Below are 15,855 nucleotides of genomic sequence, written 5' to 3'. Positions count from 1 at the left end.
ATGTTACTATTTTGTTATCCCTTCTCTTTACATACAGGCTGCTTACAGATTGTGATGGTGCTTATCTGAGGACAAAGAGTAAAATTTAAAATAAAAATCAACCCTGTATTAATTTTCCACACTGCTGTCACAGATGACCAGAAATTTAGTTTGGAACAACACCCACTTACTACCTCATTGTTCTGTAGGTCAGACTTGGCTTTGCTGGGTAACCCAGGGTGGTCTCCTCAAGGTTCATAACCTTCATTCCACCTGCAAAGCTCCTTCTTTAGTCGCATCTGAATTAGTTGTGACTGAATAACAGGGTGGTAATCTTGCTGGGGAGGAAGGTTGGAGTCTTTAGAATTCCATCTACTGCCACCGATAAGCATGCTCCATTCCAAATCTTTATTTTTTCTTTTATCTTAGGCGTTATAGGACACAAAAGAGGATCTCTTTATCTGGGCAAATTTGGCCAAAATGTAAACGCTCCGGTCAGCAAGTATTTATCAGCACCTGGTGTAGGCCACACCGTTGTAGGTACCAGGCTCACAGAGAACGGCCGCAGGAGGAAGGTCCTGTGTCCTGGAGCTTACATTTTAACAGTGAGACAGACAAGAAAGCAAGTAACAAACAGATAGACAAACAATATGAGAGATGATGAAAAGAATGTGGGACAAAATAAAATGTGCAAGGTGGGGAGAAATGGCAGGGAGGGGGGAATCCCTGTTTACATGAGGTCTTTTGAGAAGGTCTTGCTGAGATGACAAAGGAGCAGAGACATGGCGGAATGAGGGAGGCGGTTCCATCAGAAAACCGGGGATGTGCTTTCTAGCAAGAGCAGAGAGTCAGCTTCAAAGTCCCTAGTCAGGAGGGCACCTGGAGGTCTTGATGTGGAGCAAAGCTGACACGCAGCAAGTGCAGGAAACGATGTCGGAAGTGCTGTGGACAGACCGGTCGTGACTCCTGCAGAAAGCTCGAAGGACGCTGGCTTCTGCTCTAGGAGAGACGGGGCACTCGTGGAGTTTGGAGCAGAGAAGTGACACGACCTGCCGCAAATTTTAAGATATTCTAGCATAAACTAGAAGTAGGGCAAAGGCAAAAACAGGAGAATGAGTAATCAATAAGAATGCTGCTTAATCCAAATGAGAGGGAATGGTGGTGCCAGTAAAGATGGTATCAGTGGAGGTGGTAAGAAAAAAAAAAAGATCATATTCTGGGTGTATTTTGACGGCAGAACTGGGATGGAATATAGAGAGAGAAGCGAAGGATAACGTCAGGATTTTTAGTGTGAAGAGCTGAGAGGATGGTGTCCTGGATGCTCTGATACACTGCCTAGTTCGCTCTGCTGGACGGGTTGATTTTATTTCTTTACTTCTTTATTTCTGCCAGCAGATAGCCCTCAACTCCCGGGCTAGAAATTGACTTTAGCTGCAGAGAATTCCCTTGCTCGAGGTCACGTCCCCTTTGCTGGCAACGTGCATCCGCTGGCGGGTAGACTTGGGGGTTGGGAGGTACAAGCCCAGCACACCTAGTTCTTCTAAGGATGTCTCAGAAGATGCATTCCAGCTTCAGAATCCCCTGTGCAGTCAGCTGAGACCTTTGCTCAGACTGCATCTTTGCCCCACTTCTCCCTTTGCTCCGTCCTACTCCCTTCCCTTTTCCCGCAGTCACTGATCTTGAGAGCACTCTCTGATTAAACGTTCTGAACAGTAATTCCCATCTCAGAGTCTGCTCCCCGCAAAACACTCAGGCTGCACCAGACGGAGTCACCACTGACTGAAAGAGCTGGAAGAGCTGGCCTGGGTGACAGATTCAGGAGTGCACTACTGGAACTATTTTAAGCAGACCTTATCAACAAATCTAACATTTATTGAACACTTACTACTTTACAGATGCTTTTTCTAGTACTTTATATGAGTTAACTAAAAAAGAACACTGAATAAGGGAAAATATTATTTACTTGCTATTCTGCATTTTCTGAAAGCATCCCTGGCAATTTAACACATGTTACATGCAAACTATCTTTTGATAAAACCTACTCCACCTTTCTGTAGGTCGCCTGGGTACACATGTCCATGACATCAATTAGAAAACTCACTCCACGTATAAATATGCAGTTTATATTCATCTTTCTGAACCGAATCTTTCCTGTTTAATAAATGTTTGTTGGACGGCTGAATGGATGGATGGAGGGATAAAATGACAGGAAATTAATAACAATATGTATATATATATAAAGTGAGGGTACCACTTATGCAAAGGCAGGAAGGTATCAGAACACAACAAACTATGGAAGCTTCAGTAAGTTTGGTATGACAGGACAAGACAGTGAGGATTAAAGAGTAACAAGAGTTGGGTTAAACAACCAAGTAATAATCTGATCATAATGGGCCAAGTTTCAAAGATCCTAGTTTCTCACTTACAGGTATCTGGGAAAAAAAATGCTAAAAACCGAACGAATAGGAGTAAGCACCTAATCATTAATGATTCTTTACAATGATGTGCCAGCTTCATTGAGTGTCTTTAGTAGATACACAGAAGGCTCACAGCCAACTAATAGAGAAGAAATGAAAGCACAAAATCAGGGAAAAGCCAAAAGTCTAGAGCTGAGCTATCTAATAGATGCCTACTAACCACACAGGGTATTTAAATTAAATTAAAATAAAACAAAAATTTTCTTAATTTCATTGCCTATCTTTCAAATGCTCAGTGTCTATATCTGGTTAGTGGTTACTGCACCGGACAGAGCAGATTTTATAGAATATTTCCATCATTGCAGAAAGTTCTATTAGACAGTGCTGGAATAGAACTATAGGTACCCACCACATTACTGCTGGTTAAAAAGCATCATTTGTTGCTCAATGGATCATTTAGGAACTCTTTTAGTTGCAGGTAACAGAAACCAATTTTAGCTAACAAATAAAAATGGAGGGTTTTATTTTAAAGATACAGTGATAACTCTGTTTCAGGGAGAAATGGGGCCAGATTTTGGGAAGGGGTTGCAATCTAGAAGTGCTCTCTTGTGTTTCAATCTCTGCCTTCTGTTTCCTTCATTCTTCCATTTCTCAGGTAATTAATCCCACAGCTCAGTAAATGACCTTTTGCAGTCCACATCCCAAGTTTCCAGGAAAAGGACCCGACTGACCCTTATCAGGTCATGTGACTACCCTTGGTCATATTATCTAAGTTTGGATATGGGATAAGCAGACTGCGGGAAGTTATTATGTAGACACACCTGCCTAAAACACATCCCTGTGCACTGGGGACTGGTGCCTCTAGAAGGAAGGTCATGGTGAATTGGAAAGATGCCTCTAACAATGACTACAATTTGAATTAGTTTCTGTCCATCAGCATCTTTCTAATGCATTTTACTTTGTCTTTATAGCTTCTGGTTTTTAATTCTTGATTTGAGGTACCAGTGTCATTTGGCTGTGGTATGTGTTACCCTATGCGGATCAGGGACCCATAGAGAACTAATGTAGTTCTATAAGGGGCCATATACAAAGATGAGGACTGAGTGTAAAGAGGCTACAAGGGATAATGGAGAACTTTGGGGCTGGTAACAGAAGGGGTTATATTATTATTCTATAGGCTTGAAAGGGCAAAAAAAAAAAAAGAAAAGAAAAGAAAAGAAAAAGAAGAAGGAAGCAGAATCCAACCACAAAGACAGAGAGCCATGGGAGGAGTACTGATCTGTGACAAAGAAACGCATCACCCACAAGAACCCAGAGAACAGGCAACTGGAGTGACTCAGCTTAACTCCCTTCTCTGTCTCTTATGTGCTAGGCACTTCTCATAGCTGACTCCAACTCAGAAGGCGAGGGAGCTTGTTGGTGATTTCCATGCCAATTAGCCTCCCGAGACACTGCGTAGGGTTAAAAAAGGGCTAAAGAGAAACCTACAGGGAATAATGGACAGTAGTATACACACTAGAAGCCACTTCACATAGCGGATAATGGCTGAACTGGCCAATTGGACAATACTGTTTTTCCTCCACTGACCTAGGATTTCCATTTTTACGCTTAATCCTCTGCTATGAAAACAGTTGCAGGTTTTAGTTATGTTTATTTAGAAAATAAAATAATAAAAAAGAACCATATTCTTCAGCTTATCTGCAAGAGAGCAGATGTGCCATAGATTTAATCTGCTGAGTATTGTTTTCCATGAATTGCAGCTTCGCCACTTCATTTATTTGCAATGAGCGAAGTGGACAGTGAGAAAGGAAGCTGGTCTGTCTCTGCTGACAGGGTGAGACACAGGCAAGTTCGCTCAAGGACAGCTGTATCTTGTAATTGGAAAAGGGGACAGATCAATCCCAATCACCCATTTGAACTAGTGATACTTCTATTTTGTTGTTGTTGTTTTTGGATTTCTTCTCCTTTGCAGCCTCGGGCTGCCGTGCATTTCAAATGACATGTTTGTTCAGATGCCTGTGTGCTCTCAAAGAGAATTTAGTAAGCTCACTCTTGGGTTCTTTGGGTCTCATAGATAACCTAGGAGCCATACTTTATTTAGAGTTTTCAATTACATTCTTCAGAGGTGTCTTAGGATTCTTGGAAAATGACTGGTCAGAGATTGATCATCACTGGACACAGAGTGTCTGATGTGTGGTTGATGTGCTGCTGATGGTGCTTGGTGAGAAATCTGTTTTTCAGCAAGAGTCTGGAAAAGGGAACAAAGAGAAGATGAACAATTTTGTTTTCTGTTTAAAATGTTCCCTTTGCTTTAGGAATGAAACAGATTCTCTCTCTCACTTCAGAGAGTTCCTTTTCCAAACAAAAAGTGAAAGGAAAGGAACCTGTGTTTGACAATTTTGCCAGATGCTGATCCTGGCCAGCTACCAACCAAGAACACCATTGGTTCAATTCATTAATGAACAAGTAACACTCTACTGAGGCTTATCTATCAAGTCACCAAATGCCGGAGTCCTCGAGGCTATTTCTGTGTCATCTTATTTCACGTTGTATCCTTTCAGGTAAACATTGCCCACTCTCATAGCTTCAGTGACTGGCGCTAACCCAGAGTTTTATTTCAGTCTTGTTATGCTACTGTCTTCTTGTCCTCTTTGTTTCTTTTCTTCAGAAACACCTCAAATTCAACATGTTTAGAACCAAACTCATGATCTTCCCGGCAAACTTGGTCTTCATCTAATGTTTCTTTTCTCAATAAATGTCATGACTCTTCTTATAGTTACATAAATAAGAAGCCAGGAATAAACTTTAGCATGTTTTGGAAAACCATCCAACCCATTACCAATTCCTACCAATTTTCTGACAAAAATCTTTCTAGACTACTCTAACTACTATTTGTCTTCATCAATAACACTCTAGTCAAAGCCACAGTCAGCATTCAGCCTGGTCTACCTGCAATAGCTCATAATTTGTATTTTCACTCTGCCCTCCTCACAATCCACTCCTCATTCTAAAACTGGAAGGCTCCTTTAAAAAGCAAAACTAACCATATCAGGCAAATACACACTCTTGCCTTTAATCTTACTTTAAAAAATTAATGGTTTTCCAGAAATAGGCTCACAGACACAGAAAACAAGCTTATGGTTACCAAAGGGTGAAGGGGATGGAGGGATAAATTAGGAGTTTGGTATTAACATACATAAAATAGATAACCAACAAGGGCCTACTGGATAGCACAGGGAACTATATTCAATATCTTGTAATAACCTATAGTGGAAAAGAACCTGAAAAAGAATAGATTTACATATATAAAGTGATTCAGTTATATATATCATTTTGAATCACTTTGCTGTATACCTGAAACTAATACAACTTTGTAAATCAACCATACTTCAACAAAAAAGATCTAAAAAAATCTTTTAATAATGATTTTCCATTGCTTCAGTGGATTTTCATAGCTTATAACAATAAAGAAAACCCCCTTAGTACAGGCATGCAGGCCCCTGCCTACATTTACAGCTGTGTCTCTCTCCAGGCAGGCCCTCACTCTCTCCAACCAGCCACACGCACCCTGCTCTCCTTGGCCACAGGGTTTTTGCACCTGCTCTGTCCCCTGTCTGGGATATTTCTTTTTCTCCTCTTTATCTGAAGGAATTCTTCTTCGATCTGCATGACTTCATCACATACCTCTGTATGCTGGGGCTCATACTTTGGGGTCTTACCTTCACTTCAGAGTTGGTGGCGTGAGGGAGGAGACTGTGTCCACGGCATCTTTAGCGATTTTCACTTAATAGGAACTCCTTGTGCTTCAGTTGCTTCTTCTATAAAACAATAAGAAATGCATACTTCACAAGAGTTTCTTTAATGATGAAATGTGACAAAGCACCTTCTCAGGACAGTGCCTGAATCATCCAGAAACCATCATCAAGTGGTAGTCATGCCTGCTGTCATGTCTTTCGGTTTCTAACCCCTAGGCTCCAGGGTACTGCAGTTTGTAAACAGCTGTTGATCCACTTGGCTTAAGCAGATTGGAGGATTGAGTGGCTTTCTAACTCAGAGGCCAAGCGGGACATCCTTAAATTAGACTTTCACAGCTGACTTGAAAGTCTGAGTCTACGCATCGCATCTCATTGTTCACCCCTTCAGCGAGCTTGCCGTTGGTTTGCTTTCTACGTACAATCTAGTAGCACATGCATTTCCCCTAGAGGCCGGCAGGAAGGAATTCAGCCGAAGCATGAAACTTTAAATCAGCATTTTGTTCCTTAATGGGAGATTCTTCGCTGCTATTTAAAGGTCCTCTTAACTGACAAACACAATGTGCCATTTCAGGGTATCGTGACCAACCCTGCAGAAAATAAATTGTCAATGACATCTTCAGCCTCAGTAATTATGCCTGTTGTTTGGAGCTTCTTGATGCTTCGAGCTCAAGCTGAGCCATTTCAGGAGTAAATTAAAAAGAATCAATTACAAAGTGTTAACAGTTTGCTCTGAAGGGAAAATTGCTTTGGAAGAATGGCGGGCTGGGCTTCACAGCCCAGGATGGCCGATGGCAGGAAAAATAAAACAACAACAACAATGCAAGCAACATGTCAAGCTGTGCAGAAGACACAGTTGATGCCTTGCGTGGATGCCATTTGCCAGACAGGTGCACCTGACTCCAAGTCACCAGGATTGTTGGGAGCTCTCTGCTCATAACTACACTCTTCCCGGGAGAACTTCCCTGGTCCTGACAGTAACCACCTCACCTAGCGATGCCTGACAGACAGTAACCCTCTTCCCTCTGGAAGGGCCCATAGCCAGTGACTGGCTGCTACAGTGGTGTAAAAACCCAATCCTCTTTTCTCAAGTTCAGACAACTTTGTGGTGCGATGTATGCTCCGATGGGACTAGGCTGAGGCTAGACCTCAACCTAGAACCAAATCTTTACTTAGCGCTCTCTGCTGCCCTATCCTGTTTCTTTCACAACCTTATAGGTTTCTCCTGAGAACACTGCGTTAATAAATCAGAATCTGTCTCAGATACAATGTCAAGAAAACCTGATGTAAGTCCCACTGTGATTATTTCAGTCCACCACTCAGGCATATCTAAGCACAGAGACTAGAAGGTCTGAGTCCCACACTGGAGAGTTTTGGAAGGAGCCATGACAAACACAAATGAAAAAACAGAAGGTAGAGTCTTAGTCTGCATGAGGCACCAATCTCCTGATACTGTGTCTGCATGATTTTGCCCCGGTGATATGAACCAGAAAATCTCTTTGAACTCTAAGATCTAAAAATTCATTACTGTCTAGCAGAGGACTGCCTGAAGGAAAACCCAACTGAAGCTATTTTTGGTTGTTCAGATCCTCTGTGCTTAGACTGGAGAAACAGGAAGTCCCCGTGAGTAATAAAACAAGTAAGAAGACTATAAAGGAGGCCATGAGGGACTGTCTCAGCAAAGGGGATTTTCCCAGATTGAATCAGCAGAAAATGATCATTCATAAAATCCGGCAAATATGAAGAAGCCCTTGTTAAAAGAGTATGAATAGCTTTCAGAATACATCAAATACAGCAGGTGAAAAAAAATCAATGAAGAGTTATTTTTCAGGCCTTTATGCGTGTAGCTGTTTAAAGACTCTGTCGCCATGATGATGCCTTTGAGCAACTTTTAATAAAAGCAAACATCTCTCCCCAGTTGTAGTCTGGAGCACATTTTTCATATTCTGAGCATGTAAGGATCCATTTAGCATAGCTTTTTCATTTTTTTGAAATGATAATTGAGTGTCAACTGCTGAATATTTTTCTGTTGTTTGTTTGTTTGTTTGTTTTCGAGGTATTTTTGGTATCTTGAACCTGGAGAAATGTAAAACTAACTTTGAAAAACGCAGTATCTTTTACCCTAAAGGCAGAAGTTAAAAAAAAAAAATCAAGTATTATTTCCTGAGCACTGTCAACAACTACCCTGAATTAGAAAGTAGAAAAACGATCAAAAGTTTTTAACCACATGGGAAGCATTTTCTGTGTAGGGGGAAAACTTGTAGGTTGGTTTTTTTTTGTTTTTTTTTTTTTTTGCTTATGTGTTTTCAGAACCATAGAAATTTAGGAAGAACAGATGAAAATAATATGAATTCAAAGAGGGAGGAATGCAGGTTATAAACATCAGTATGGCACTAAGGATAATGGTAATTAAATAATTATATTTAAATGTTTGTTGAATATTTAATCAGCCTGGGATTCTCCACGCTCAGGACGTTTTTCCTGGCTGATTCACTTTTGTCCTGCAGGTCTCTCAGCTTCTAAGTTCTCCCTTCTGGGATGCCTCTCCTGGCTCCCAGTCTACGTGGTCATTCAGTCATGCTCTGTAACACCGTTCTGTTCTACCTCCCTGCACAGTTCTACTCCAGAAACCACCTATCTGTTTATCTCCCTAATAAGCAGCTCAGTTACCTTCTACTCTATTCTTGCAGTCAGTACCACCTCCAATGTCTAGCACAGAGGTGGCTCTTGGAAGGTGCTCACTAAGTGCTTGTTTGCTGAATAAATGAAGAAATACCCCAGCTAAACTCATAGTTCTAATAAAAGAAAAGATTAGGTCTCTTTTGTTCAATGCCTTATCGCATCCTCAGTGCCTGGCATGAAGTAGGTGCTCAATAAATATTTGTTGAATAAATAAATTATCCCGGATACTGAGGACAGAGTGGGAAGCAGATAAGAAAAGGTCCTCAGCCTTGTGGATGTCATTAAAAAAATCAATAAATAATGCTTGGAGTGGCTCATTAACACTCGACTTAATGGAAGCAGAAAAAAAGAAAAAAGAGAAAGCAATGTTTAGAATGAATGGAATGAGACTGAAATCTGTTTGGCTGTAAATGGCTTAAAGACTGAGTGTGCATAATTGTAAATACTATATAGGAATATCTGATGTCAATTTCTGTTTTCTTCTCACAAAAATCTGGGATAAGAAGGGTGGGACTAGTTCAGTGGTAGACTGCATGCTTAGTTAGCATGCATGAGGTTCTGGGTTCAATTCCCAGTACCTCTTCAAGGTATTTCTGCAACACAGGTATTCCCAACTTGCTTTTAGAACCGATGAAACCAAGGCTTAGGAAAGTTAAGTAAACTTTCTATGATGACACGGTGTGCGTGCATCAGAGCTCAATTAACACCTAGGTCTGTCTACTTAAAGTTCTAGAGAATCTCTTATCAGGCTCTGTCTGCAGTTACATTCAAATATCTGATGTTGGGCTCTTTGGCTTGCAAGAAGAACGGAAGGGGACGGAAGAGAATGGAAGGACACAGGTAGGAAAGGGAGCGGAGCAGAGCGAGGCGGAGATGACTGGAGAAGAGGGAAATGTGACAGAGAAGGAAGTGTCCCCCGAGGCTCTATGCTATCGTGCTAACGCGAGTCTGCTAACTCTGGTTTTGGAAATAGCATGCCCGTGGTGGACTAACTAGGAAGCAAGTTTTGACACATCTAGTCATGTTCAGAGGCCGGGTTGGTTCCTTCAGTCCTACTTGCACCACAAGAGCCCTGGCTTATGGAGCGAGGCCATCAGGAGAAAGCAAACCAACCAACGTGAAGACATCATCACTGTCCATCATCCAACCAACCAGAAAGCAAAAACAACTGGTTCTCATCTTCCTCCAGCACATTCCTGTTTCCACTTTCCTATGGGACACTAGGTATGAGGCTGGACAGGTCAGGATGGATGCTACAAAACCACTGCCCTTTGCAGGCTCTCGGTTCTTCAGTGCTCATCCCGCTGGGTCTGCCATTGCGCTGCCCTGACAACACAGACGCTCACTGCTCTGTCCTCTTCTGGATTCATCCGTTACCACTTTTGCCTGGATCACCTCTTCTAGTGCACCAATAGCTTTTCGTTTTCTTCTTGATTGTTTCAGGCAGTCAGATTTCGCCCTCCTCCTCAACACTCTTGTAAGCTTCTTCAGTCGAGGGGCTGTACTTTGCTTATTTGCTATTCTCAACTATGGTTATAGGGTGATGGGACGTACTAGGTATGATTATATTCTCAGTGAGTTAAATTATAAAATTATAAAGCCAGTTTTGACACCAGAAAAAAATAAAATAATGTTCAGAGCAATAGCTAGAAGACACTGACGTATTTTGAAATCTTGGCCACATGATTAATGACTAATAGGATCGTATTTGCAATTATTTTGCTGTCAGTCTTGGAGGCTGCTCCTTTCTGTACTGATCGGTATGTAGCACACTTTAGGAAACCAATTAAAATGTAGTCATTACTGATATCATCATCTTACAGAACATAGAAGAGCATCTATTTAATCTCCTGCATTTATTCACGTATTTTTTCAATAAAAAATACTAAGCATCTACGTGCCAAGTTATAGACATATAAGGGCAACGTAGTCCCTGTCCTCAACTTCTCATAACAGATGGCATGAAAACAGACACAGAACTGAAAATAGACAAGTGTGCTTATATCTCTGGCCACTCTGGGTAACGAGAAGCTTACTGCTTCTGAACTTTGACGTACCTATAATATGTATGCTTTTCAGACATATTAACTTAGGAGAATGCATCTTTTCTCATGCTGTTTGACTCCAAACCAGTTCCATTTCTGCAGTAACGCCAGGGAAAAAGAAAGCACTGTTGTCAATGTTTTATTAAAGGCGCCGGCATTGCTGTTTTTCATTACACAAAGCACTTGGGGATACCTGGAGGAGGAATGCCCACGAAGAGAAGGCAATTCTATTCTCCGTCCCATTGATCTGCAAGGAAAATCATTCCAAAGCTGCACTGGTTGGGGAGAGAAATTGCACTTCCTGGGTTAGCTTTATAACAGTATTTTTAAACAGAGCCATCTACATAAGCACCGTTCCCCAGGATGGACTGGCTCCTATGCCCATGAGGAAGTACAGTTTCTCTGAGGGTGAGAATACGGTCTGGAAATCCACTCAGAGAGCAAAACAATTGTTAGAGCCTGTAACCTGATTGTCAGATTTCCTTGTCTCCTTGAACAAAAATCACATTTCATGCAGCACAGATGGCTATTATTTCTCCTATTTCTACTGAAACTTCACTTTGTAACTTGAAGTTTTATATAAACTGGCAAACAATTAGAAAATGTTTCTTTGATTTTTTTTGAACACATACACCAACGAAGATAGCATTAACATTTAAATATCATGACTATATAAAAATATACATCATGAATATAAAATTCTGTTGTATTTTTACAGTCTTGAATAATCTTAAGATAAATTAATATAGCATTATAGCTTCACAAAACAGCACCTATCAGGTACTATGGTAGCCTCTTAGAAGGCATGTTTTTTAAAAATGATGTTTGCACATAACACCTTAGGATTTAGCTATAGGAAATTTTATTTGTCTTGATCCTTTAGTCCACACCCAAACAGGGAGCTATACAAGGCAAAGTTTGATAAGGAAACTGTACAAAACAGACAAATGACTCCCTTACTGTTACCACAGCGCTGCTGGTGGGGCCCAAAATTGGCACCACTGTTCTGGAAAATGACATGGCATTGTCTGATGAAACTGAAGATGCATGCAACAGTCTGACAAAAACTTGTATACCAAAGGGCTGGCCCAAGAGTCTTTACACTATCGTGTTTGTAATAGAAAACAAATGGAAACAATCAAATGACCTTCAACTTGAGACTAGATACTAAAAAAAAAAAAATCTTACAATGAAATTAATGACCTGATGGCCCAGAGCATGGATCAGATGAGTCAGCAAACTTTTTCTTAAAGAGCCAAAAAGTGAATGTTTTAGGCTTTGTGGGCTAAGAAGCAAAACTGAGGATACTCTGTAGGGACCTGTGTAGATATTACATTTATGTAACTATTTAAAATATAACCACTTAAAAATGTGAGGAGGAAAAAAAACATTTTTAACTAGCTGGCTGTCAAAAAAATAAATAACATAAAATGAAATGAAATGAAATATAAAATAAAATGATGAAACAAAATATAGGTAATGAGCTAGATTTGGCCCCTAGGCTGCCATGCCCACCCCAGACAGTTTCACACCAACATAGGTGAGGCTGAAATATGCAACGCTGAGTAGGAGGAAAAAGTAGTTGAAGAATTCATTATACATAATTCCGCTTAGAGAAATTCCCAAAGCCTGCAAAACTAAGCAATCTGTTGCTTAGGACTGTTCACACAAGCAGGGCAGCTATAAAGAGAAAAAGAGGATGGTGAATTACAGCACTCATAGCAGTCACGGCTGCTTGCGAGGAAGACAATGAATGGGTCTGTGAGGACCTCGGCGGGGTGGGGAGGGTGTGTGTTAGTAAAACTTTCTTTCTTAAGCTAGAGGGTGAGCATAGGGGTGTTTATATTTTTTTCCCTCCTGTCTTACATGTGATATAAATATACTTTTGTACATATTCAATGATTAATAACAACCTAAAAGTAAAGATTAAATATCGCTTTATGAATATCATGCTAATATTAAGTGACAAAGAAAATAAAATGCAGCTGGGTCAAAAGTCAGAGACACTGCAGACAAGAATTTTATATAAAGACTTATTAAAATGAATCCGGGTGGGAGGGAAAAAGCACCTGCTTCACCTCACGTCTGAAGCTCTTCCCTAAACTTCCAAACGAGGAACATGAACCCCTTCCCCGTGACCACACCCACTTGGCTGAATCGCCCACGTGACGCAAGCTGCATAATCCTCTCGGTCCGCTTTTGTGTTTCTTTGTTCCCATGAGAACTCTGAAACTGTCTGAGTATGAAGTTCTGGGAACATTTCCACAGGTGAAAAAACAACACAAACAGAAGAGAGCGCGCTGCCTTGGTCCACAGAACGGCACCCGCGGTGATTTCAATCAGGGCTCGCATGAACTTAAGGAGGCCATTGTACCTTTATCATCCCTTTATCTCTGCTCTCTGACGTTCGTTCATAAATAGTGACACAAACAATCAGGAGACGCTTTGTGGTTCAGGGGAATGGGGGGGACAGCCCGGGACGGCGCACTTGATCAATGTCACTACTGGTGTCAAGAGATGGTCATTACTGCCGGGCAGATTTATTGCCTGGGTCAAAGCAAATTACTTTCTCTTCCTCTAGCCCTCGCTGCTGAGGTTTTTAATCTTCCTCCTATGCCTTGTCCTTCTTTCTTGTTTGGGTTCAGACTATGGGCATCTCCAGAACTTTTCTTTTTTTTTTATGGAGGGGGGTCCATTAGCATGATAATTGACATATCGGAAATTGTGAGTTTACGGAGGTTGAGTACAATTATTGAATTAAAAGATTAAAGTTCATAAAACAAACAAAACCCACCTTCTTCTATGCAATCACCTCTCCATAATTTGCATCAACTTCCTTCCTGGGTATTCACCCGCCATGATCATGTCTGCTTCTGCCACCTCCATTCAAATCATAACCATTCACACTAATTACACATATTTTTCAAACGGTTTAAAAAAATGGATTTGTTCTAAGTTCATCTACTTCAGCCCTGTTGGTCTTCAGTAGCAAGCTCCTAACATACAGCGACTCTACGTGTTAATTACTTGCCCCTCTAGGAGTCATGCTGTAAATGCCCCTTTTACAGCGATGCAGGCATCTGATGTGCTCTGGGACCTTCCAAACCAGAATGGACGGACTCAGTGACTAGGCAAAGCTTTTCTGTAAATGAGCGATGTAGTGGGGGGTGGGGGAAGGGGGTTAATAGGAGACTGGATAAAAGGGAACACAAACCACATTCACCTAAAGGGGATAGCTACCACTCCACACCAGTGGTGGGGTCAGAGTTACCACATCTTCTTATGCTTTAAGAGAAGGCAGAGATTTATATTTGTAAGTAAAATTTCCCGTTTTTAAAAACCTCAGGAGAGGCATATGAGTTGGCCCAACTTAGCTAAAAGCAGCTGTTTTTCAACTTCTGACCTATTATCTGTTTCTACACTTTTCTTGAGCCCTCTTATAACTCTTGAATTCACTCCCTGACTTCCTCTACACTTGAAATCCACACTCAAACCCTGCTCAAAGGTCACCTCCCAGCCATTTCCTCTCCTCTGTACTATTTCTGAAGTGCAGCACGGTCCACTTTTGGTACATGTCTTATCAATGCCTCCTTCACAGTTCCATGCTTATCTGCCTGGCCTCTCTCTCCACTAGACGGCTCAGCCTTGGATCCAGCATTATTTATCTCCTTAGCACCATAAACCTGGCTCTGGGCCGTGCACATTAGAATCCACTCGTGTTCAACACGTGTGACACGGGACTCCCACTATGGGCCAGGTACTTTTTCAGTGCTTCTGATGCAGCAGGGAGCAGATCAAAGTCCATGAACTCATGAAGCCCACATTCAAGCAATGGAGAGGAAAAAAAAGTAGCCAACTAAAAGAGAAGACAGGGCTCCTAACCTAGTCCATAATAACCAGACATTGTCTTTAAAGTATTTCATTTTTTATACACATGGGCAATGTTCAGAAAGAGGATCTGTCTGTAATTATATTCTCAAAGGCATCCATGACCTCAAATAAATAGAAACAAACTACCTAAAAGCAATATTGTTCTAAAACAAAAAGTAAGATGCCTGATTCCTCACTTCAATCTTATTATCCTTAATTGAAGTATAGTCAGTTGACAGTGTTGTGTTAATTTCTGGTGTACAGCATAATGTTTCAGTCATACATGTACACACAGACATTTTCATATTCTTTTTCATTATAGGTTACTACAAGATATTGAATATAGTTCTCTGTGCTCTACAGAAGAAACTTGTTTATCTATTTTATATTTAGTAGTTGGTATCTGCAAATCTCAAACTCCCAGTTTATCCCTTCTCACCACCCCCCAGCTCCGGTATCCATACATTTATTTTCGATGTCTGTGAGTCTGTTTCTGTAAGTTCATTTGTAGTTTATTTTTTTAATTTTAGATTCCACATATGAGTGATATCATGTCGTATTTTTCTTTCACTTTCTGGCCTACTTCACTTAGAATGACTATCTCCAGATTCACCCATGTTGCTGCAAATGGCATTATTTTATTCTCTTTTATGGCTGAGTAGTATCCTATTGTATAAATACAGCACAACTTCTTGATCCACTTCAATCTTCTTTAACGTCTATCAGTCCTTATAACCAGCTAGTTCTTAGCAGTAAGAATTTGAATTTCTATAACTTATTTTCCGTTTTCAAAGCACATTTCCTTGCCTGATTTATTCTTGTTTCCACAAAAATACTATAAAAGAGTTATTATCATCACAGGGCTTGCAGATGGGAAATCGAGGTTCAGAGATGTTAAGTGGCTTGCTCAGAGTCAGGTGGCTTGTTTGCGGCTAAACCAATTCCTAAACCGCAACCCAACATCTCACTGCGACATTGCATTACCTCATGCTGCCTTTGCGACTAATCCAAAGCACTTCCCACCCCCCGTGTGTCTTTGTGTGGGAGTCACTGCAAATGAAAGACATAATCTCAGTACAATAAATTTCTCTACTCATTAGGAATCAACCC

The 15,855-nt window shown here is 40.9% G+C and overlaps 1 long non-coding RNA gene across 1 annotated transcript in view; it reads right to left on the bottom strand.

Annotated features, from left to right (window-relative positions):
• Positions 1 to 4,151: 4,151 nt before the first annotated feature.
• The window catches only part of LOC140687321 (uncharacterized), a 285,533-nt gene continuing 273,829 nt past the window's right edge, over positions 4,152 to 15,855 (bottom strand). Inside the window, exons 3-4 of the long non-coding RNA XR_012061525.1 lie at positions 6,116 to 6,214; positions 4,152 to 4,644 (exon numbers count right to left, since the gene is read on the bottom strand). This is a non-coding gene — a long non-coding RNA (uncharacterized lncRNA). The remainder of the gene's footprint in view (positions 4,645 to 6,115; positions 6,215 to 15,855) is intronic.

Source organism: Vicugna pacos, chromosome 19 (assembly GCF_048564905.1).
Source record: "Vicugna pacos chromosome 19, VicPac4, whole genome shotgun sequence".
NCBI lineage: Eukaryota > Metazoa > Chordata > Mammalia > Artiodactyla > Camelidae > Vicugna > Vicugna pacos.
The sequence above is the reverse complement of the archived record's forward strand: the minus strand, read 5'-3'. Positions and strand labels throughout refer to the sequence as shown.